This window comes from Chiloscyllium punctatum, chromosome 8, assembly GCF_047496795.1.
Source record: "Chiloscyllium punctatum isolate Juve2018m chromosome 8, sChiPun1.3, whole genome shotgun sequence".
Lineage (NCBI taxonomy): Eukaryota > Metazoa > Chordata > Chondrichthyes > Orectolobiformes > Hemiscylliidae > Chiloscyllium > Chiloscyllium punctatum.
This window is the reverse complement of record NC_092746.1, coordinates 68,031,271-68,054,537: the sequence shown is the minus strand read 5'-3', so window position 1 is coordinate 68,054,537 and position 23,267 is coordinate 68,031,271. Positions and strand designations below refer to the sequence as shown.

Below are 23,267 nucleotides of genomic sequence, written 5' to 3'. Positions count from 1 at the left end.
CCTCCTCGCAGTTTTGTGTTATTGTGTTACAGAGCTCTTCACTTTCTCCTATGTTCTCCTGATAGCTCTAAGTCAACTTCATTTTTATCCAGTAACTACACAAGCAGCACAATGGCCTCTTCCTCAGTACATCCACATTCTGAACTTGCCATGTAAAACATTTTCTCCTTTATCTGTGACAACTGTTGTACTTTGAACCCCAGCAATACCAGCAACATGGTAAAATAATGTAGCAGCAAGATACTAAAAATGTTGTATTTAACATTTTTATTATTCTTCACTTGATATTCCATAATCTTCTGTATTTTTGAGATCAGGTGTATCTTCCAATGAAAACTTGTGGCTGCTTTCTCAAGTAGGAGCCGTACAACTTTCACATTGTGTAGTTAATCCTATATGCACTCATGTTTTTCTGCCACGTTTTGTCCTTTTAAATGTTAACCTTTCACTCTTTTGAGAGGAGTAACTTTTGCTTGTTATTCTATAAGAGTTTGCCCGTTTCTATATGACCTCTAGGTAAAGCTGGGTTACACTAATGGCAAGTTTGATTGTATTAGCAAACATTCATAGCTGCAAGGCTACATCAGCGGTTATTAAATAGCCAGCTAAGTATAAATTGAAATGACTGTGCGATGACCACAGTGGTAATGTGTACTTATGTTTTGGTAAATATTTTCAAATAAGTAGTCACTAATTCATATTTTTTTTAGTCAAAAGCTCATCAAAACTAAGCTAGGAAGTATAGTAAGTTGTTGATAATGGGAGAAAGTTTCAAAGGGTCACAGGCAAACCGTACAAATTAGTGAGCAAATCCTAAATAAATTTGCAGATAGAGACTGAAATTTGAGAAAGTACTAAATTTTAGGGAAAGGTTAATTCACCCATAAGGGATGAGTGGATTTGGATACTGATAGATAATGGCAAGTATCATTAGCCCCAGTTTTGTGATTTACTGTTTCAGTGTCTCATTCAAACAAATTTCTCTGGAGAAAATTGGTTGTGATGCTTTCAGTCCCATGATCCAGATGTCAGGTAATTCTTTTGTACTCAATTGTTGAGATTAGGGAATGATGTCTGATCTATAGAAGTCTTTGTTTTTGAATCTACCAAATTAAATATCGGGTCCAAAGGATGTAATGCAACATGAATAATTTAAGAGAGTTGAAGAAATTCAGATGATCCTACTTTTTGTAGTACAAGCATTTTATTGTAATTTCAAACTTATTGACATAATTTTCTTCATGCTCCAGTTGTTCTGTTTAAAAATACCCTTTACATTTCAGTTCAAATCAAATTTTACATTTAAACAATCAAAATGTATTTTTCCTTTCAAATGCTGTTTAGCCTGCGTGTACTTTACAAATGATGGTTAAATGATACCAGGCTTTTGTTTTATAACTATGTAATATTGAGAGAAAATGAATACTGATTAGTGTGTCCTAAGAAAGAGAGATTGAAATCTGTTCATATTTCAGAATATCCTGACACTTCATATTTGGAAAAGAATGTATAAATTATGTGATTGAAGCTATCTAGTAAGTAGATAGTTCAACCACATAATGTCATTAGTTTGAGTGAATATGTTATCAATCACTGCATTTGCAGATCATTAGTCCAAAATGGTATTAGTAGCAAAAGAGGCAAGATGGGGAGCTGAGTACAGAATGGAAAGCAAGAGATCAGACAAAAACTGCACATCACATTCCATATCTTCTTGATCTTGGACCTTGTCCAGTTTTATACAAGAATTGTTGAAAGTGGACTTGAATTAAAGAATTGAATAGTTTTAGCATTTATAAAAGTTCAGGACTTTTGAGGGATTGAACACTTTTGGCTTTTTATGATTACATATAGCTTCCTATCAGTAACTTCAGGTTCTTCCCAATGCTGTGATGGTACTATGCCTTTGAGAGATTTGTTCTCTGCTGTTTCTTTCACAGAGAGTTGTTGCCATCGAGGTGATTGAATGTTTGCTTCAGAAGCAGTAGGTAAACAGCTTTGAGCTCCCTGTATATTTTCTTAATTTAGACAAAAGAAGAACGAGTGGGTGAAGTCGGGCTCTCAGAAGCCCAGGGTTTCAGTTTTGCTTTCATTTGGTGTTTGAAGCTGATTGCTGCAGCACAGAAAGCTGTAGCTAAAGGCTCAAGTTTTTTCTGCTCTTAGATAGTTTTTTATTTTGGTGTTCCATTCTCCTGGATAGCATATGAGGAAAATTTGTTTTGCTGAATTTGCCTTTGCCAAGGGTATGTTTATGGGATGTTGCTATAAGGAACGTTTTGATGATTAGTAGTTAAATAATATTTTATTCAGTACTACAGTAGAGTTAAAATTAATGTGAATTTTTTTTTGTATTTTAACTGTGTAAGAATAAAGTATGTTTTGCTTAAAGCCTACTGGTGGACCAATCAAATCACATCCGAACCCAACATCTTACACTTGCCTTCAAAGAAGATAAAAGTTAGGGTCTAGGCTAGCTCCTTGGGAGTAGGGGCATGGGGGAGGTGTGGTCAGTCTGGTCAGTAACAATGCTTTTAGGAACTTCCTTTCATGACAGAGTTCTGAGTGGAGCAGTTTTTTGTGAGTCCAGTTTCACGCATACAATCAACATGTCCCACCTAGTGAAGCTGATTTTGATTAGCACATCAATGGGCATGTTGACTTAGGAGTGAGCACTGCTGTTGAACTGCCTTTTGCCACCTGATTTTGAGGATTTTTGAAAACACCATTGATGGTATTTCTATTTGCATTGAGGTACAATAGCTTGGCAAAGTTTCCAAAGCACACAGGAGCGTGGGGATCATTGTTGGCCTGTTACAATAGTTTCAAGTTTTGAAATCCCAGTCCTCAAGAATGGTCTTTCTCAGCTAGCCAAATACTGTCTAAACCATTGTGGATGTGCATTGATACCCAGGTACTAAAGATAAAAATTATGATTGTTTTTAAACCACAGTATTTTAATTCTGTGGGAATATGTTTTGCTAAGATAAATGCATCATTAGCTAAAGCCAATCACTGCTCACGATGAAGTGGCATCTTCAGTTTGTTTATTATTCAGGTACATCTTTGAATTAATTATGTCCTAGTGTCCAACGTTAAATTTCAAATGTTGATATACAACACTATTAGATACAGATTCAGCAATAGACATAGCCAAATAACAAACATCTGCACTGTAAATATCTATGGTACAGAAATCTATAAAATCTTCAGCACAACAAGTATGTTCTATGTTCTATGCTCCATTTCTCCAAATATACCTTATTACTTTAACTATCAAAAAATTCTTACTAACAACAGTAAATATTGGACTACAAATTTACAAATTCATAAGCAGTATTAGGGAAGTGATTGATGGGCCCCTTGCTTAAATACAAATACGGAATTCTTTAAAGAAGCATGTTATTTTGGGAGAAATAGCTTCAAAGCCAGGTCCTTTTCCCCTTTGTTTTATTGTCAAAATATCAGGAAAAGAGTAGTTTGCTTTTAAATTAGTTCAACTTTTTTCTCCTTCTAAGTTGTCTAGTTGTCTTACTCACTCCCTCAGAAATGTAGATAACTTGCTTTCACTCCAGTTTGAGGGCTTCTGAGATTGATAAGTGCAATGTGTGATCTGCAAGCTATTTCGTGTATGAGGTATTTACAGTTTTGTGTGCTTTCTCTTACTGTTCAAATTCACCAGTGCACACCCCTCAACAAGGTTTCTTGACGTGTTTGCACCTTCCTGATGAGCTTTCCTTCATTTTGATGGAAAGGGATCCCATGTGTTGGTGGGGATGTTTGTCTGTCCAGTTCTACGGGATCTTGGGATCTTGATCAGATGCGCCAATGGGCCAAAGAGTGGCAGATGGAGTTTAATTTAGATAAATGCGAGGTGCTGCATTTTGGAAATCTTTCTCTTCTCACCCTAAAGCTATCCTCTCTAGTTCTGGACTCCCGAGGACCTTACCATTGAGTGTATAAGTCCGGCCCTGATTTGCCTTTCCAATATAGCAGTCACTAAACCATTCCATCGTTCAAACATCAATGAACTTGATTTTCATTAATGTTACAGATATACTTGTTCATGTACTTCAGAGGAAATGGGAAACTGAGAGCAAACTTTTTATGAGGGGAAACGATCTTATGAGCTGCTACTGAGGTATTTCATTGCACAATTCTTTGCTTTTGAACCATGCACATTAAGAGAATGGAATCCCTTTCAGTTTTGGTACATGGCAGGGCATGTAAAATTGTTAATCAAATACAAACATTGTGTTTTGTTTGTAATGGAATTTTGTTTGCATGTAATGTCAGGGGTTTGAAGTGAACTCAGGCTTGTGTGCTTCCACATAGTCATTCCTGAGTTAATTTTGAGTCAGCAACCTTTTTTAGGACAGAGATCACATCCTAACTTGGTCAGGTTTTTGTCATGTCTACACCTTAAATTTATGGTTTATTACATAGCAGTGAGAATATTGGCTTTTCTACCCAACCTAGCTAATACTAACTCTTACTTAAAGGAATTACAGTAAGAGTAATTCAGTCATGCAATTATGGTAATGAGCAGCTGTTCTTCTAACCCTCATTTTCACTGTTTAAAATAATCACCAACTGCTTACAGGTTACTTCCAGGAGATTTCAAGATTTTAGCACAGAACAGTTGCTTTCAGAAATTCTGGGGAAGGGTCACCGAAATGTTAACTTTGTTTTCTCTTCTCAGATGTTGCCAGACCTGCTGAGCTTTTCCAGCAACTTATGTTTTTGTTTCTGAGGTACAGCATCTGCAGTCCTTTTGGTTGGTTTTTAGTTGCTTCTAGATATTGGCCTTCCCATGTGCCATTGATATTATCATCTTGCAGATGCTGCATATCAAACTCTGTCATGTACTTGAACTAAAGAGGCTTCTGTTCCCTCAATTTTCAGTTGGTATGTAACCATTAGCAACAATTGGCCAAGGTAGTGCCCAGTACCTTGGCAGCAGTATTGAATCTTTCATTCTGTAAAATTTGCAGTGTCATCTCTAACTAAGCCAAAAAAACCCCAAAGAACACTGAATACTAGAAATGTGAAACAAAAACAAATTGCTGGAGAATCTCAGCAGGTCTGCAGCAAATGATAGGGGTGGCACGGTGGCTCAGTAGTTAGCAATGCTGCCTCTCGGCGCCATGGACCTGGATTCAATTCCAGGCTCGGGTGACTGTCTGTGTGGAGTTTGCACGTTCTCCCCGTGTCAGCTTGGGGTTTCCTCCCACAGTCCAAAGGTGTGTAGGTCAGATGAATTGGTCATGCTAGATAGCCCGTAGTGTTAGGTGCATTAGTCAGAGGGAAATGGATCTGGGTGGGTTACTCTTCGGAGGGTCAGTGTGGATTTGTTGGGCTGAAGGGCCTGTTTCCATACTGTAAGGAATTTTTAAAAAAAGTCTGGTAGCGTCTGTGGAGAAAAAACAGTGTGTATGTTTTAGGTCCAGTGACCCTTCTGAAATGTTAACTGGACTTTTTTTTTCCCAATTGAGCAATGATGGCAGCCACAGGATGGCTAGTAGGTTATGGCAGCTATCTATTGAGGATATGTCTGCTCATTCCATTGTCAACATAACTGTACGTAGAACATTACAGCGCAGTACAGGCCCTTTGACCTTCGATATTGCGCCGACCTGTCATACCAATCTGAAACCCATCTAACCTACACTATTCCATGTACGTCCATATGCTTGTCCAATGACAACTTAAATGCACTTAAAGTTGGCAAATCTACTACCGTTGCAGGCAAAGCATTCCATACCCTTACTACTCTGAGTAAAGAAACTACCTCTGGCATCTGTCTTATATCTATCACCCCTCAATTTAAAGCTATGCCCCCTCGTGCTCGCCGTCACCATACTTGAAAAATGGCTCTCCCTGTCCACCCTATCTAACCCTCTGATTATCTTCTATGTCTCTATTAAGTCACCTCTCAACCTTCTTCTCTCTAATGAAAACAGCCTCAAGTCCCTCAGCCTTTCCTCATAAGACCTTCCTTACCTACCAGGCAACATCCTAGTAAATCTCCTTTGCACCCTTTCCAAAGCCTCCACATCCTTCTTATAATGCGGTGACCAGAACTGTCCACAATACTCCAAGTGCGGCCGCACCAGAGTTTTGTACAGCTGTAGCATAACCTCATGGTTCTGGAACTCGATTCTTCTATTAATAAAAGCTAAAACACTGTATGCCTTCTTAACAACCCTGTCAACCTGGGTGGCAACTTTCAAGGATCTGTGTACCTGGACACTGAGATTTCTCTGCTCATCTACACTACCAAGAGTCTTACCATTAGCCCAGTATTTTGCATTCCGGTTACTCCGACCAAAGTAAATCACCTCACACTTGTCTGCAATAAACTCCATTTGCCAGCTCTGCAGCTTATCTATGTCTCTCTGTAACCTACAACATCCTTCGTCACTATCCGCAACTCCACCGACCTTAGTGTCGTCTGCAAATTTACTAATCCACTCTTCTACGCCCTCATCCAGGTTGCTTATAAAAATGACGAACAAAAGTGGACCCAACACTGACCCTTGTGGTACACCACTGGTAACCGGACTCCAGGATGCACATTTCCCATCATCTCCTTTTAAACATTTGGTCTGGGAGAAAGGCATCCATAAAGGAATGGATTCTTTAACATTGTTGTGACCAACTTGATGAGATGAGTGAATGAAGAAGGGGAGCCCTTCACCTGGTAGCCCAAACATTCGTTTGAAACTACAAGAACTTTCTTCAGTTACCCCTGAAACTGGAAACAAATGTCCAAATTCAGTACTAACGTTTTTCTAGGAGAATTTGGGGAAGTTACTTCTGAGGATATAAAAGTTCAGTTGTCAAACAGTTAAAGATTTGCTGAATGCATTTAGGATTAGACTTAGAGTCAAAGGACAGAAACCGTGCTTACAACGAAAGCTTACAATGCTGCTGCATATGATAGAGCAGACGATGCAAAAACAATACTTTCACTGCCTGAACTGCTGTGGAGAAGCACTGCAGTATTCAACAGAACACATCAAAATCTGTGGTAGCCTGCAGCAAACTACACAATCTGCTGTCATTAGGGGACAGCCCTCAACTCTGAGCTATGAAGGAAATATTTGCGTCAGTGATCAAATGCTAGGTAAAATAGGCAGGTTTTGGGCTGTGCTTTAAAAAATAGACTTACAAATGAATTTTAGACTTCAAGGCTCTGACAACTGAAGGCATAGCTGCTAATGGTGGGGGGATGAAAGTTAGGCAAAAGTTGAACAAACACAGTGTTTGGAAGATTGTAAAGCTAATGGACACTCTACTTCAAACTAGTTGAATGAATGATTTAAGTAGTTGTGGGATAATAAAAGCTGATTTATTTATGGAATTGGAGGAAATGTTTGGAGATGCAGTATAGATATTTACTAGCAAGAAGGTGAATTGGCATTTGAAATTCATTTGCCTGATAGAGTACACATTTTTGCAGATTTGGAGGTGCAGATGTTGGACTGGGGTGTACAAAGTTAAAAAAATCACTCAAGACCAGGTTATAGTCCAACAGGTTTATTTGGAAGCATTAGCTTTTAAGGCACTGCTCCTTCATCAGGTGGGTGCTGTGGAGTAGGAGATTGTAGGGCACAGAATTTATAGCAAAAGGTTTCTGTGTGATGTAACTGAAATTATATATTGAAAAAAAACCTGGATTGTTTGTTAAGTCTCTCATCTTTTAGAATGGGCATGTTGGTTTCTGAAGAACTGAAACTCAAGGCTAATTAGGGATGGGCAACAATGTTGGCCTTACCAGTGACACCAATTTCCTGTGAAAGAATAACCGTAAAACATGCTTGAAGTTGCCAGGTGTTTAAAATAGAAATAGCTTACTCCATGTCACTAATATTTTTCACCTCTTTATAACACTCAATTTCATGAGAGCATAAAAGCAATGGAACTGTGCCAGATTAATCGGAAGCCAATTGGTTTCAGGTCTGCTGCCAGTGATGCCATTACATACATTTACCAGCTCTTCTACCTAATGAGCAGCACTTAACACATTGTTCTCCAAGACTGTCCTTCACCAAAGGTTAACCCTTCACCACTGTTATACCTTGAAATCTATTGGTGCATGATGATTGTAATGGTAGGAACATTGCCTGTATTTGCAGTTTTCTGTTAATTTCGTACAGACTTTTATACTTAAATTGTAGACAGAAATCAGATATAAAATGCATGGATTTAACCAAAAAGATATTGAAACTTTGTTCAGCAATTAGTTAAAATAGGCAGCGTATTAGCTAGCAGCTGTCAGTTCTACAGAAGAGAAGATATGCTGTCTTGAATATTAAATGGTATATATTTTAGCTTTGTATCCATATTGTGACTGTCAAATTTTAAATTTTGGTTTCTATTCAAGATGTTGCTAAACTATTTTATTGCATATTGGAATTTCATTAGGTCACCTGCAGTGCCATAATTCACTCTGAACATTAACAGTTGCTGTGCTGACTGTATTTTGTGTCCTCGGTCCAACTATATTCAGTTGCTTCATCAATTACCTAATCTGAATCAGTAGATCAAAAGTGGAGAAGTTTGTTGGTTGAATGTACAGTATTCAAAACCAGTTTATATCATACAAGTGTCAGACAATGACCATCTACAAAAAATAATCTTACTCCGGTCACCAGTTGACATTCAGTAGCATTACCATCACTAATTCCTCCTCTATCTTTAATCAGATTAGATGTGGAAACAGGCCTTTTGGCCCAACAAGTCCACACTGACCCTCTGAAGAGTAACCCACCCAGACCCATTCCGTTGTGACTAATGCACCTAACACTGTGCAATTTAGCATTGTCAATTCACCTAACCCGGAAATCTTTAGACAGCGGGAGGAAGCCGGAGCACCCAGCAGAAACCCACGCTGAAATGGGGAGAATGTTCAAACTCGACACAGGCAATCACCTGAGGCTGGAATCAAACCTGAGTGCCTGGTGCTCTGAGGCAGCAATGCTAACTGCTGAGCCAGCGTGCTGTCCCAATTTGAAATTAGAGTTGATCAGAAACTGAACTGGCCCAGTTAAATAAATACTGTTCCTCCCAGTGTAGGTCAGAGGCTGGGAATCCAGTGGCAAACAACTTGCCTCCTGGCCTCTGACCTTACCCCCTCAAAAAAGAACTTTTCACCAGCTACAAGCACAAGTCAGTAGTGAGATGGAATACTCTCTAATGTCCTGACTCTGAGGAACGCCACTACTGAAGAAACTCAACATCATCAAGGAAAATCAAGTTGCTTGATTGGTAGCTCATGTGCAATCTTAAACATTCACTCACTCCACTACCATAGGTTGCAGTGTACCATTGGTAAGATGTACTGTAGTAATTCATCAAAGCTTCTTTAACAGCACCTTCTAAATCTGGCAAAGGCTAGGTCATTCTGTTGGAAACAGGAGATTATTTTTGCAGATTTGGAGAACTGGATCATGTCTCTTCACCCTCAGCAAGTATTTTACAAATTTACATCCCTCGTGCAAAGATTACTTTTCTAAAATTCAGACATAAAAAATTGGTTCCTTAAAGAGTCCTTAAGCAGTTATGTTTTTTAAAAAAATCTTCTACTTCTGAGTGTTTCTCCAAATATCATTTTGAGTATTGCATTCCCCAACTTAGACTTGTTGTAAATTCTTATTTGCAATGATGTCACAATTAATTTAGAAACATAAATTTAAGACTGGTACAAGATTCTCTGCATATTTAGTGACTGAAGAAGCTTGCTTGTTGCAAGCCATCTCTAGAAAAGAGTGAGATTTAATCCTAACTTGAGAAGATGGAAATTGTTCTGCTGCTAATGACTGATAAATAAAGTGGACATGAAAAGAATGTGATCTGGATGGTTGAGAATGATCTGTGAAATTAACTTTTTTATGCACAGTGAATCTTTTTTGGTATTAAGACAAAATGTATGGCTTAAGCATACTTTAAGCTTTGACAGTATCAAGTATAACTTCTTTCTTTTAAATGAAAATGAAATTTGATTGCAACTCCCCAGAGGAACAGTTGCAATGTTCTTTGTGGAAACATTTTGGACCTTGATGCATTGGTCTGTCATCAGTGTAAACAAAAACTTTGCCCAAACAATGAATGAATTGCTTTGTTTCAGTAAAACAAAATGTTTCTGAACTTTGTTTTTCTTCTAATCTTCTGAAATGCACAAAGTGTCTCCTCTTAATATTTAAAAAGAAAGAAACTTCTTTGTGAATTTTTAAATACAACTTGTATTATGCTGGTTTAATTGTTCATATTAACTCTCTGATTTATTGTTTAGCTTTAGTTGGGGAGTTATTCATGCATTTCATCTATTTGATTATTAAATTATTTATTTGATCAATTATTCATATTGTCTGTCTTCTGAATTATTTATATCTTAGTTTTGATATTTACAAAGGCCCTGACACTGATGCAAAACTTTTATTTTCTATTGAAATAGTGTGTTGCATGATATTCCGATCTCTTAAGACTACAGTGCTACTATTAGGAATAGCGTATGATGGCTGTCTGTCGTGTGTCTGTTCTAAGTGATGTATTATACTGTATTTTGCATTTGTATTATTCAGAGTTGGGTAGATTGTTTTTAAACTGCATAAATAATTATTTTAAGACCATAAGACATAGGAGTGGAAGTAAGGCCATTCGGCCCATCGAGTCCACTCCGCCATTCAATCATGGCTGACGGGCATTTCAACTCCACATTTTCTTGAATACAGCCAGAGCAACTGTACTGAAGCCAAATACTGTGCATGCTGGAAATCTGATTCAAGAATAGGAAAAACTCCCTTACTCAGCAGATCTGGCAGCATTTGTGAAGAGACCGTTGGAGTAACATTTCAAGTTGATAGGGAGTTTTGAGAAGATTTGTAGCTCAGGTGGAGGATTTGGATGTAGGTTTGCTTGCTGAGCTGGAAGATTCATTTTCAGATGTTTTGTCACCATACTAGGTAACATAATCAGTGAGCCTCAGGATGAAGCACTGCTGATGTTTCCTGCTTTCTATTTATATGTTTGGGTCTCTTTGGGTTGGTGATTTCATTTCTTGATCTTTTTCTCAGGGAGTGGTAAATGGGGTTCAGGTTAGTGTGTTTGTTGATAGAGTTCCAGTTGGAATGCCATGCTTCAGGTGTTTCTCGTGCATATCTCTGTTTGGCTTGTCCTGGATGGATCTGTTGTCCCAGTCGAAGAGGTGTCCTTCCTTATCTGTATGTATGGATATTAGTGAGAGAGGGTCATGTTGTTTTGTGACTAGTTGATGTTCATGTACCCTGATGGTTAGTTTTCTGCCTGTTTGTCCAATGTAGTGTTTGTTACAGTTCTTGCAAGGTACTTTGTTAACGACATTAATTTTGCTTGTATGAATAGGCTCTTTCAAGTTCATTAGCTGCTGTTTAAGTGTGTGGTGGGTTCATGGGCTACAATGATGCCAAGGGGTCTGAGTAGTCTGGCAGTCATATCTGAGATGCCTTTGATATAGGGCAGAGTGGCTAGGGTTTCTGGACATGTTTTTGTCTGCTTGTTTGGGTTGGTTGCTGAGAAATCGGCCAACTGTGTTCATTGGATACCCATTCTTTTTTAATAAACTGTATAGGTGATTTTCCTCTGCTCTGCAGTGTATGTTGGCTCGTTGAAATAATGTTCTGATTCAGCTTCGTTTGTGGATGTTAGGATGATAGCTCCTGTATGTGTTGTTTTCCTGTAGACTCTGGTTTGAAGTTCCCCATTGGCTGTTCGCTGGACTGTGACAGGTAGGAATGGCAGTTTGTTGTTGTTTTCCTCCTCTTTAGTAAATTTTATGCCAGTAAGGGTATTATTGATGGTCTTGAAGGTTTCCTCTAATTTGTTTCATTCAGTGATGACAAAGGTGCCATCCACATAGCGAACTCAAAGTTTGGGTTGGATGATTGGCAGAGCTGTTTGTTCGAGTCTCTGCATTACTGACTCTGCTAAGATCCCTGATATCGGCGATCCCATGGGTGTTCCATTGGTTTGTCTGTACGTTTTGTTGTTGAAGGTGAAGTGCGTGGTAAGGCATAGGTCCACTAGCTTGACAGTACTGTCCTTGCTGATGAAGTTGGTGGTGTCTGGTGCATGCCTTTGCATCTTCTAATCGTGTAGTCAGTGTTCCCTTGACCAGGTTGATGTTTGTTGATGTGAACAGGGCTGCTCCATTAAAGGAGATCATTATTTCATCCTCTTCTATCATAGTGTCTTTGGTCTTCAGGGATTCTTGGATGGAATGGATAGAGTGGTGTGAATCTTCTACTAAGTGTTTTAGTCTTTGATGTAGCTCCTTGGCCAATCTGTAAGTGATGTTCCAGGTAGCGTCTGGGTCTAAGGTTTGTGAATTTTGGGTAATCCGTATAAGCGTGGTGTGTTAGATCTGTCTGGTTTCATTTTTTATAAGTCGGTCTTATGTATTTCTCCAGATTTCTGAAGTGTTTTGAGGACGGCTGTGAGTCGGTTCTCTAGTTGTGGGGTTGGGTCTCTCGCCACTTGTTGGTAAGTGTTGGTATCCGCAAGTAGTGCGTTCTCTTTTTCAATGTAGTCTCTTTGATTTAAAATGACTGTCAAGCGTCCTTTGTCTGCAGGTAGGAAACAATGTTTTTATCTCTTCTTAGTCTTTCTAGTGCTTTCCTTTATTGTGTATTGAGTGTGCTTCCTTCCTTTTTCCTGTCTGATAATTTGTTGGGTTCCTTCTGTGAGTTGCCATTCCTAGATGTCACAGTAGAGTGAACAGCCAATGAGGAACTTCAAACCAGCATCGACAAGAAAACAATACATACGGACGAAATATTGAACTACAGAAGCAATCATCCCAACATCCACAAATGAAGCTGCATCAGAGCATTATTTCAATGAGCCACCCTACAATGCAGCACAGAGGAAAATACCTATATAGTGTATTCAAAAAGAATGGGTACCCAATGAACACAGTCTGCCAATTTCTCAGCAATAAACCCAAACAAGCAGACAAAAAATGCGACCAGAAACCCTAGCCACTCTTCCCTACATCAAAGGCATCTTAGAAATGACTGCCAGACTACTCAGACCTCTTGGCATCATGGTAGCCCACAAACCCACCAACGCACTAAAACTGCAACTAGTGAATTTTAAAGACCCTATACAGATAAGGAAAACGAATGTAACTTACAAAATACCATGCAAGAACTGTAACAAACACTACATTGGGCTAAAAGGCAGAAAACTAGCCACCAGGAATACATGAACATTAACTAGCCACCAAATGACATGACCTTCTCTCACTAGTATTCTTACATACAGATGAGGAAGGACACCTCTTCGACTAGGGCAACATGTCCATCCTAGGACAAGCTAAACCGAGACATGCGCAAGAATTCATGGCAGCGTGGCATTCTAACTGGAACTTTGACCAGATTTACCACCCCCGAGATAAAGAATGGGAAATGACATCACTGTAGGAAATGATATCACCAACCCAAAGAGACCCAAACATATAAATAGAAAGCAGGAAACATCAGCAGTGCTTCGTCCGGAGGCTCACAGAAGATGTTAACTAGTATGGTGACGAAACGTCTGAAAATGAACTTTCCAGCTCACCGAGCAAACCTACATCCATTTAAAGTTGAAAAAGACTTCTCTTTGGTACTGGCTTGACTTCTGAAGTCTTACTTGACTTGAAACTTTAACACTGATCCTCTCTCCACAGATGCTGTCAGATCTGCATTTTTCCTACCCTTCAGTTATGCTTTTGACAAAAAGAGTTTTAAAATATTTTTGTTTTAGTTGTTGGCCACTGTTACAAGATTCCCATTGATCATCAACTTGATGGAATAGTACATTATGTAACAAGGACAAAAAAAGTTCAATTACTTAGCACCTTTCGTGAACTGTAGATGTTCTAATGTGCTTTGCAGATGAACTTCTGAATGCTGATCAGGCCTTACTGGATATGGGCATGGGCTACTTCAGCATTTGAAGAGTTATGAATGGAACTGGGCACTGTATAATCAACAAGCATTTCCACTTCTGACCTTATGTTGGAGGGAATGCATTGATGAATGAGCTGAAGATGGTTGGGCCTATGTTATTGCCTTGAAGAATTCCTGCAGTGATTTCCTGAAGCTGAGAAGGTTAAGCTCCAAGGACACCCACCCTTTGTGTTGGAGTTTGTCCATTGCTCCATGTTTGTACTAATTTCAATTTTGCAAGTTGTCTTGATGTTGCACTTGAAGTGTTCTCTTGTGAAGGGCTGTTACATTTCCCTTCGCATCCCAGAATTCAACCCTCTTGACTGATTGACCAAAGGGTGTAATGACACTTGAGACAAATGGTCCTTAGGGAACCCAAACTGACATCAGACAAATGTGATTTGACATTATAAAAAGCAAATGGAAATTATTGTATTGTCTGACAGAAATCCCTTCCTTAATGAATCATGAACCTGAGAGCACAAATTTCATTTATCACCCAAGGCATTGCAAGAACTAGAAGAACATTTTATTTTGATTTTTTAACAGACTTATTATCTGGAATGATGGTGAAAGCAATCCCTTTTTAAAGGAAAGTGGAGAAGTATTTTGAAGAATAGGGTTTAAAAAGGTAAAGGGCAAAGCCAAAAGTTAGAATAAATATTTGGCTTTTTCTGAAATGTTAAACTTTGACGCTATCTCTTACGCTCTAAACATGTTTTACAAATTCTAATTTCAATTTCTGCATGTCTTGTTCAGACTGATATAAGTGTGCTATTGTACTAGGGGGTAGTATCACCAGTCTTTTCTAACTATTATTTCTTTTCACATTTAACTTTGTGCGCCACTTTTATTGTTCTCCTGGATTCGGATGTTTCACTTTCTGTGCATGTACTCTTTTAAGTACTTTGCCAGAAGAGATGTGCAATATTAACACTGCAGTCTGTTCGAATGTTCAGTGATGGACTATTTAACCCAACTGCCGAAGCATTTGTCTTAATCATGCATTGTACTAGTCTAATACAGCATCTGTTTAGTAGGTAAACTCTCATCAAACCCTTTTTTACACCACATAAAGTAGTCAATTTACTATTCTTCATGAAACTTAAATGCTAAACTATGTTTCATTAAATGTCCCTGACTAGTTTATTACTTGAACTTATTGCCTGTGGTCATACTTTATTATATATGAACCCCCCCCCAACCAATTTTGCTTGATTTTTATCATGTACGATTAATAATGAAGGACCAGAGATTTCAGAAGATTTCATTGCGTTACTTTCAAAATAAATTTCAGTTTGTTGGTGCTCATTCACTTTGAAGGCTTCATATTGATCAAAATGTTGCTAATTAATTTTCTTCAGAATGACTTAATTATCTTGGTCCCTCCAGTTTTTATCTTATATCCTTGATTCATCACTTTTAGAGAACCTTTCACAAGTTTTTTTTAGTTCTTCTGTGTGTAGGTGTTGGTGTCATGGCAAGCATTTGTTGTTTGTCCTGAATTTCCTTTAAATCGAATGGGTTCCTTGGCCTTTTCAGAGGATAGTTAAGTCAGCCACATTACAGTGCATCTGGATGCCAGACCAAGTGAGAATGGCAAATTTCCTTCCTCAAGGATATTAATGAATGGGTTACTTCTTTTTATGACAATCGATGATAGTCTAATTTTACTGAGGCTTGCTTTCAATTCCAGACTTCTTACCAACTGATTTTGTGGGTGTCGTGATGTGATTGAATCTAGGTCCCAAGAACATTAGCCTGAGCCTTTAGATTATTAGTCCACTACATGATCTTATCCCCAACACCAAATCATACTATAGTTAGGAGCACATTACTACAGATGCTGGAATCTAACTGAAAACAATAAATGCTGGAGATCATGGCAGGTCAGACAGCATCCATGGAGAGAGAGCAAGCTAACATTTTGAGTTTAGATAACTCCTCATCAGAGCTGAAGTGTAGTGTGGAGAGGACAGCATTTATGCTATAATTTGGGAAGGGCGGGAGTAGTGTGTGTAGGGTGCTTGTGTTGAAAAGATGTTGATGGTTCAGATTAAGTGATCAGAATATCAGAATAGCAGAACAATGGTGTGCCTCCTGCCATTGGAAAGGACTGACACTGGAATGGCAGTGGGGTGGGGGGAATGAGAGGAGAGCGGCCATGCTAAAAAGCTAAAAGAAAGGGAAGAAATTGTTAACAATCCAAGGGTGTTCAAGTCCAGAAGGCTGTAAAGTGCCTTGTCATCCTATCCATATTTAGTTGGTGGCGCTGCTTTGTTTTCTTCTGATCAACTGTATCAGTACTCTAGAATCAATAAATATTAGACTAGTAATATTCATAGAATCCCTACAGTGTGGAAACAAGGCCATTTGGCCAATCGAGCCCACACTGACACTCTGAATAACATCTCCCCTAGACTCCTCCTAAACTCTGCATTTCCCATGGCTAACCCATCCACAGGGCATTTTGGAATGGCCAATCCATCTAACCTGCACATCTTTGGACTGTGGGGGGAAACCGGGAGCACAAGGAGGAAACCCACCCAGACACTGGGAGAATGTGCACCCTCCACACAGGAAGTCATCAGAGGATAGAATCAAACCTGGGTGTCTGATACTGTGAGGCCACTAAGCAACTGTGCCGCCCCATATCTTCTGCCATTGTACTGAATCAGAAAATTGGTGCTACTGACAGAATTTTTGTATTGTCCTTGTCCTTACTGATATAAGTATTATAAATGTACATCATGTAAGCCATTACACTAGTCCTGTCACTTTGCTGGAGGTGACATCACAGGCACTGGGTCTACGGGTATAAAGGTGATAATTGTACCCCCTGCTGTTGTGGTGGCAGTAAACAGCCTTTTAAAAAAAATGCTTTTCAACCCATCAAACCTTTTAATATCCTGTCATTCCCATATATCCAGCTGTATTTTCGATGGCAATGATCGTTTAACTTTGCTATATTATTGTGATCCTAGCCAAGCAGATCCTAGAATGAAATCTAGTCTGATAGATTTTTTTTATTATTTAGTTAACATGTAGGATAGTCACTGAGGCAGACAAGGCTACAGATGTTCCTAACTGAACAGAAATTTATTATGCACAAAATAAATTTAGGAAATTCTATCTAAATATAAAGGACAGTTGGAATACTCTCAAATCACAGCAAAACAAAGTTTCAACCTGTTTCCCAACAGGATCTGTTAGAGCAGGATCTTTTCAGAGGGGTTCTATTTAACTGACTTCTAACAGCATCTTTGCTGTGGACTTCGGCAAGTTCTTTTCAAGTATGCTGACATTAACTCTGCAAATCTAATCTTACTCAGTTTTCAAAACATGTAGATTTCCAACTGAATCTCTTGGTTTACAAATTCTAGTACCTAAACCCTTCTGCTGTAGTGACTTGTTTGCTGAACTGCTACGCAAACTCCTAGGAAAGAAACATAGGGTGCTTCTGAGTTCAACACCGGTGTCTTCTGAACTAATTTTTAAAAGAATTCTTGCTTGATCCTAAATTCATCTGAACTCAAAACAAAGCTCATGTCCTTGCATGGCTATTCTACCTGTCATAAATGCAACATTATAAACAGTTTTCCGTTAACACTATTCACTGACAAAATGTTGGATTCAAATCGCTGTACTGGAAGGGAATATTGACCATTTGTTTCCCCAGAAAGAAATCCCTTCACAGAAGTAGCTACTGTCTCTATTTTGAGATCCAAATCCCAAAATGACATGCATATAAAAATTCAACACCATTTATCACAATATCAGAAGAATGAATATTTGTATTTTCCGTATTTTTTTCATTTAAGAGTAACATTTCTTCCCTGAGTTTTTTCAGAATTTGCATTTTTCCAGTTACAGCATGTAGGCCATTCAATCTATCAGTTCTATGCTGGCTGTCTTTGCAAGCAATGCAGCAGTTCCACTCACCTTTCGCTGTAGCTGTCTAGTTTATCCTTGAAGTAATTATTTAATTTCCTTTTGAAAGCAATGGTTAAGTCTGCTTTCACACTCTGTTCAGGTAGTACATTCCAGATCATTATCACTCACTGCATAAACTGTTTTTCTTTGTCACTCTTGGATCTCATACTAATCACCTTAAACATGGAACATTTCATTTCAGACTCTTCCATCAGTAGTCTACCTCTCTTAGTCTGTATAGATGCTTCATGAACGCTTTTTTCATAGGAACAGAAGTAGGTCATTAAAACCTAACCTGCACCAATGTGATTATAGCTGATTTAACATTTCAGTGCCTTTTAATCTCCCCATCTTTTAAATCTGCCCTTAATCTTCTTGAAGAAGAGCAAGCCAAACTTCATTCTGTCTTTAAGTGAAATAGATTTGAAGAAAAATAACATTTGATTTTCATGAAAAAAAGCCTTCTTTCTCTTGAGAATAATAGATACTGAAACACTGCTTGACTTTTCAGAAGAAGGAAGGTAGCACAGAAGGAAAATACTGCTGATGCTGAAAATCTGAAATAAAAATAGAAAATACCATAAGGACTCGGGAGATCTGGCAGTTTCTACGGAGAGAGAAAGCAGCTTAGTATTTCAGGTTGATGACCTTTCATTAGTGTTCTGTAAAATATGGATTTGCTGGTGATATCCAAAATAAGTCATCCCTATAGTAATCTCACAGGCGGTATGGTTGCCAAATTTGCTGCTGATAATAATAGGAAGGAAAATACGTTAAGAAGAAGAGATGAGGTCACAAAAAGGTATTGATAGGTTACGTGAGTGGGCAAAGATGTGGCAAAATGTGAACTTGTCCATTTTGGAAGGAAAAATCAAAAATAAGCATGTTATCCAAATGGTGAGAGATTGTAGAGCTCTGTGCCCAAGTTCATTAATCGCAAAAGATTAGTACACAAGTACAGCAAGTAGTTAAGTAATAACAGTCTATTAGCTTTCCTATCTTAAGGGGAATTTAATGCAAAAATAGGGGGTTATGCTTCAGTTATACAAGGCGTATGACGAGATGGCATCCAGAGGACTGCATATTATTGAATGCAGATATCCTGAAGAACGATAACTGGAGCCGAAACGTTAACTCTGCTTTGTCTACAGCTTTCCCAGCAATTTATTTTTGTAATTGAATGTAAAATGCATTGGAAATAGTTCATAGGAGGTCTGCTAGACTGATGCCTGAGCGTAGAGGCGGATTGTCGTATGAGAAAGGGGGTGGACAGGCTAGGCTTGTAGGGCTTTTGCCCGAAACGTTGATTTCGCTGCTCATTGGATGCTGCCTGAACTGCTGTGCTCTTCCAGCACCACTAATCCAGTATCTGCTGGAGTTTAGAAGAGTCAAAGATAATTGCTTGAAGCATATATGATCCTGATTGACTTTGACAGGGTAGACATGGAAAGGATTTTTCCTCTTGTACGATAATCGACAATTCTGGGGTGACATATTTAAAACTGATGGGAAAAAAATTTTACTTTATGCATTGAGGGTCTTTAGAGCTCTTTTCCTGAAAAGATAGTGGAAGCTGTGTCCTTTTTTTAAATGTAGCGGTACATAGGTTCTTGTTGAGCGAGGGCTTGAAAGATTATCAGAAGTAGATGGAAATGGGGCTTTGAGATTACAATTAGATCAGCCATGATCTTATTGAATGGCAAAGCATATCTATGCTGGACAGACTTAATCAGTTAAATGATCATTTTTCACTCAAGAACATCTTGTGTTCTTATATTGACTCTGAACATTTGTAAGAAGATTTTTCTTTGCCAACTTGAGTCCAGGTGCTTCAAGTATGATGAAATACCATTTTTATTTGGTGGCTGAACAATAACTTGTTTTCTAAAATAAATTGCTACTATTTTTCAAAACTATGTTTGGCTGCCAGTGACACCTTGAATTCTGCCATAATGTGTGCCTTACCATATTTAATGTGTTTGTACTATTCACTTATGTTCTTATAAGGTGAATCCATCAGCAGAAATAAATCCAGCTAGTTCCTCTAGAATGCGATGGTTGCATTATAGGAAAATCGCACTTCAGAAACAGTGCTAAAAGTGTTGGCAATGTAATCACATTATTGCCACAAAAAAAGTTTAAAAGTTTGCACTTTAGAAACAATAACCCCAATTTGTCAATCACATTACAGTGAATTCAGAGTTGAAGAGTGTGGTTCTGGAAAAGTACAGCAGGTGAGGCAGCAACCGAAGAGCAGGAGAATCGATGTTTCGAGCATAGGCTTTTCATTAGGAATGAAGGGGTGGCCCAAGGAGGCTGAGAGATAAATGGGAGTGAAGTGGGGCTGGGGGAAGGTAGTTGAGAATGCAGTCGGTTAGATGAAGTTGGGGATGAAGGTGATTGTCGGTGAGAAGGGTTGTGCCTATAGGTGGGAAGGAAGATGAACAAGTCAAGAGGGCAGTGCTGAGTTGGAAGGTTGGATCTGGGATAAGGTGGGGGGAGGGGAAATGAGGAAATTGGTGAAATCCACATTGATCCTGTGTACTTCGAGGGTCCCAAGGCAGACGATGAGGCATTCTTCCTCTCGGCGTCGGGTGGTAAGGGTTTGGCGGTAGAGGAGGTTCAGGACCTGGGGGATGGTTAAAGTGTTTGGCCATGGCTCGGTGGTGTTGTTTCATGTGTGTATCCTGAAGGCATCCTATCTCCCCAGTATAGAGTAGACCACATCAGGAGCAATGAATATAGTCAGAACATTTCAGAGAACACTTCCGGGACACACCCAGTGACAGATGGGTAGTGGCGATCGCCTCTCCCTTACCACTCGATACATAGAGGAAGAACGCCTCATCTTCTGCCTTGGAACCCTCCAACCCCATAGCATCAATGTGGACTTTACCAGTTTCCTCATTTCCCCTCACCCCACATTACCCCAGTTCCAACCTTCCAGCTCAGCACTGTCCTCATGACCTGTCCCATCTGTCAACCTACCTTCTCACCTATCCACTCTACCCTCCACTCCGGTCTATTACCTTTACTCCCACCTCCATTCACCTATTGCACTCACAACTACATCCTTCCAGCCTCAACCACCTCCTATTTATCTCTCCACCCCCAAGGCTCCCAGCCTCATTCCTGATTAAGGTTTTTTCCCGAAACATCGATTTTCCTGCTCCTCGGATGCTGCCTGACCTGCTGTGTTTTTCCAGCACCACACTCTTGACTTTAACTCCCTCTCCCACTCCACCAAGGACATGCAGGTGCTGGGCGGCCTCCACCACCAAACCCTTACCATCCGACACCTGGAGGAAGGAAGCCTCATCTTCCGTCTTAGGACCCTCCAGCCATATGGGATCAATGTGGATTTCACCACTTTCCTCATTTCCCCTCATCCCACCTTATCCCAGATCCAACCTTCCAACTTGGCACTGCCCTCTGGATCTGCCCAACCTGTCCATCTTCCTTCCCACCTGTACGCACCACCCTCCTCTCCAACCTATCACCTTCATCCCCAACTCCATTTAGTTATTGCATTCTCAGCTACCTTCTCCACCCCTCTCCCATTTATCTCTCAGCTCCCTTAGGCCACCCCTTCATTCCTGGTGAAAAGCTTATTCCTGAAATGTTAATTTTCCTGCTCCTCGGATGCTGCCTGACCAGCTGTGCTTTTCCAGCACCACACTCCTTGACTCTGATCCCCAACATCTGCTGTGCTCACTTTTTTTCAGTGAATTCACATTAACGAAACATGTTTTATAGCAGAACGACCTGTACTTGATCTTTCATGGCTAAGATTTATATTAATGTTTTGAACCTCACTAAAGTATGCAGGAATTATCCCTCATTAAAGAGGAAAATCTATTAAGAATGGAAATTTTGGGAAGCACTAGTTTTCTTCAATACAAGAAAGGGGAGCTAGAACTGTGCACAATGCAGGTTTTCTCAATTCTGTATTCAAAACAATAAGTTAAAGAATTACATTGTTAATAAAATAAAACTATCTAAATCTTTGACAAGGCAATAAATATTTATAATTTGGTGAAATAGGTTGAAAAGAGTGCCCGGTTTTAAATTTTAATAATGAAGCCCCACCTAAAGATTGCTTGTGAAAATGCATTTTATAGCCAACAGATGTCATGGCTATGTTATGGACAGGGAAAAATAAACATCCTTTTTCTTAAGACTTAAAGGTAGAATTTATTAAACAAAGATCATACATAACAGTGATGGATTTCAGTATGCTTCTGTTGACATTATAATTTACGAGAAGAAAGTAATGCATAATGGAATTGAAAAGAATTAGAGTGGTGCTGGAAAAGCACAGCAGTTTAGGTAGCATGCTACCTGCACTCCTGTGCTTTTCCAGCACCACTCTAATCCAGAATCTGGTTTCCAGCATCTGCAATGATTGTTTTTACCTATAATGGAATTGAAAAGTAGACTGCTTTTTGCAAAAATGGTGGCGCTACTGTTCCAAGTGAAATTTGGAACTTTCCAATAAGAGGGTGTGTCCTACTTTATCAGGCTTCTCATCTGAAAGCATTGTTTCAGCTTTTCTTCTTTGTGTCCCATGTATCTCCAAGATGTTTTCCCAGAAGTTGTCTTTGAACTTGAGTTGTATTTCTCTCCTGTGTACTTTAGTTAGCATTTTCAAAGTCTGTGAGAAGATTTGTAGCTTGGGTGCTTGTTGTTGTGGTTCTGTTCACCGAGCTGGGAATTTGTGTTGCAGACGTTTCGTCCCCTGTCTAGGTGACATCCTCAGTGCTTGGGAGCCTCCTGTGAAGCGCTTCTGTGATCTTTCCTCCGGCATTTGTAGTGGTTTGAATCTTCCGGTTGTCAGTTCCAGCTGGCCGCTGCAGTGGTCGGTATATTGGGTCCAGGTCGATGTGCTTATTCATTGAATCTGTGGATGAGTGCCATGCCTCTAGGAATTCCCTGGCTGTTCTCTGTTTGGCTTGTCCTGTAATAGTAGTGTTGTCCCAGTCGAATTCATGTTGTTTGTCATCTGAGTGTGTGGCTACTATGGATAGCTGGTTGTGTCTTTTCGTGGCTAGTTGGTGTTCATGGATGCGGATCGTTAGCTGTCTTCCTGTTTGTCCTATGTAGTGTTTTGTGCAGTCCTTGCATGGGATTTTGTACACTACATTGGTTTTGCTCAGTCTGGGTATCGGGTTTTTCGTTCTGGGGAGTTGTTGTTTGAGAGTGGCTGTTGGTTTGTGTGCTGTTATGAGTCCTAGTGGTCGCAGCAGTCTGGCTGTCAGTTCGGAAATGCTCTTAATGTATGGTAGTGTGGCTAGTCCTTTGGGTTGCGGCATGTCCTCTGGGTTGCGGCATGTCCTCATTCCGTTGTCTTTCCCTTAGGCACCT

The 23,267-nt window shown here is 39.4% G+C and overlaps 1 protein-coding gene across 9 annotated transcripts in view; it reads left to right on the top strand.

Annotated features, from left to right (window-relative positions):
• The window catches only part of tbc1d5 (TBC1 domain family, member 5), a 511,825-nt gene that overhangs the window by 28,809 nt on the left and 459,749 nt on the right, over positions 1–23,267 (top strand). The window contains exon 2 of one of the 9 annotated variants that reach the window (XM_072575714.1): positions 12,447–12,519. The exons of the other annotated variants lie outside the window; for them this stretch is intronic. The gene's annotated coding sequence lies outside the window, so the exon portion shown is untranslated. The remainder of the gene's footprint in view (positions 1–12,446; positions 12,520–23,267) is intronic. 9 annotated transcript variants of the gene reach the window in all.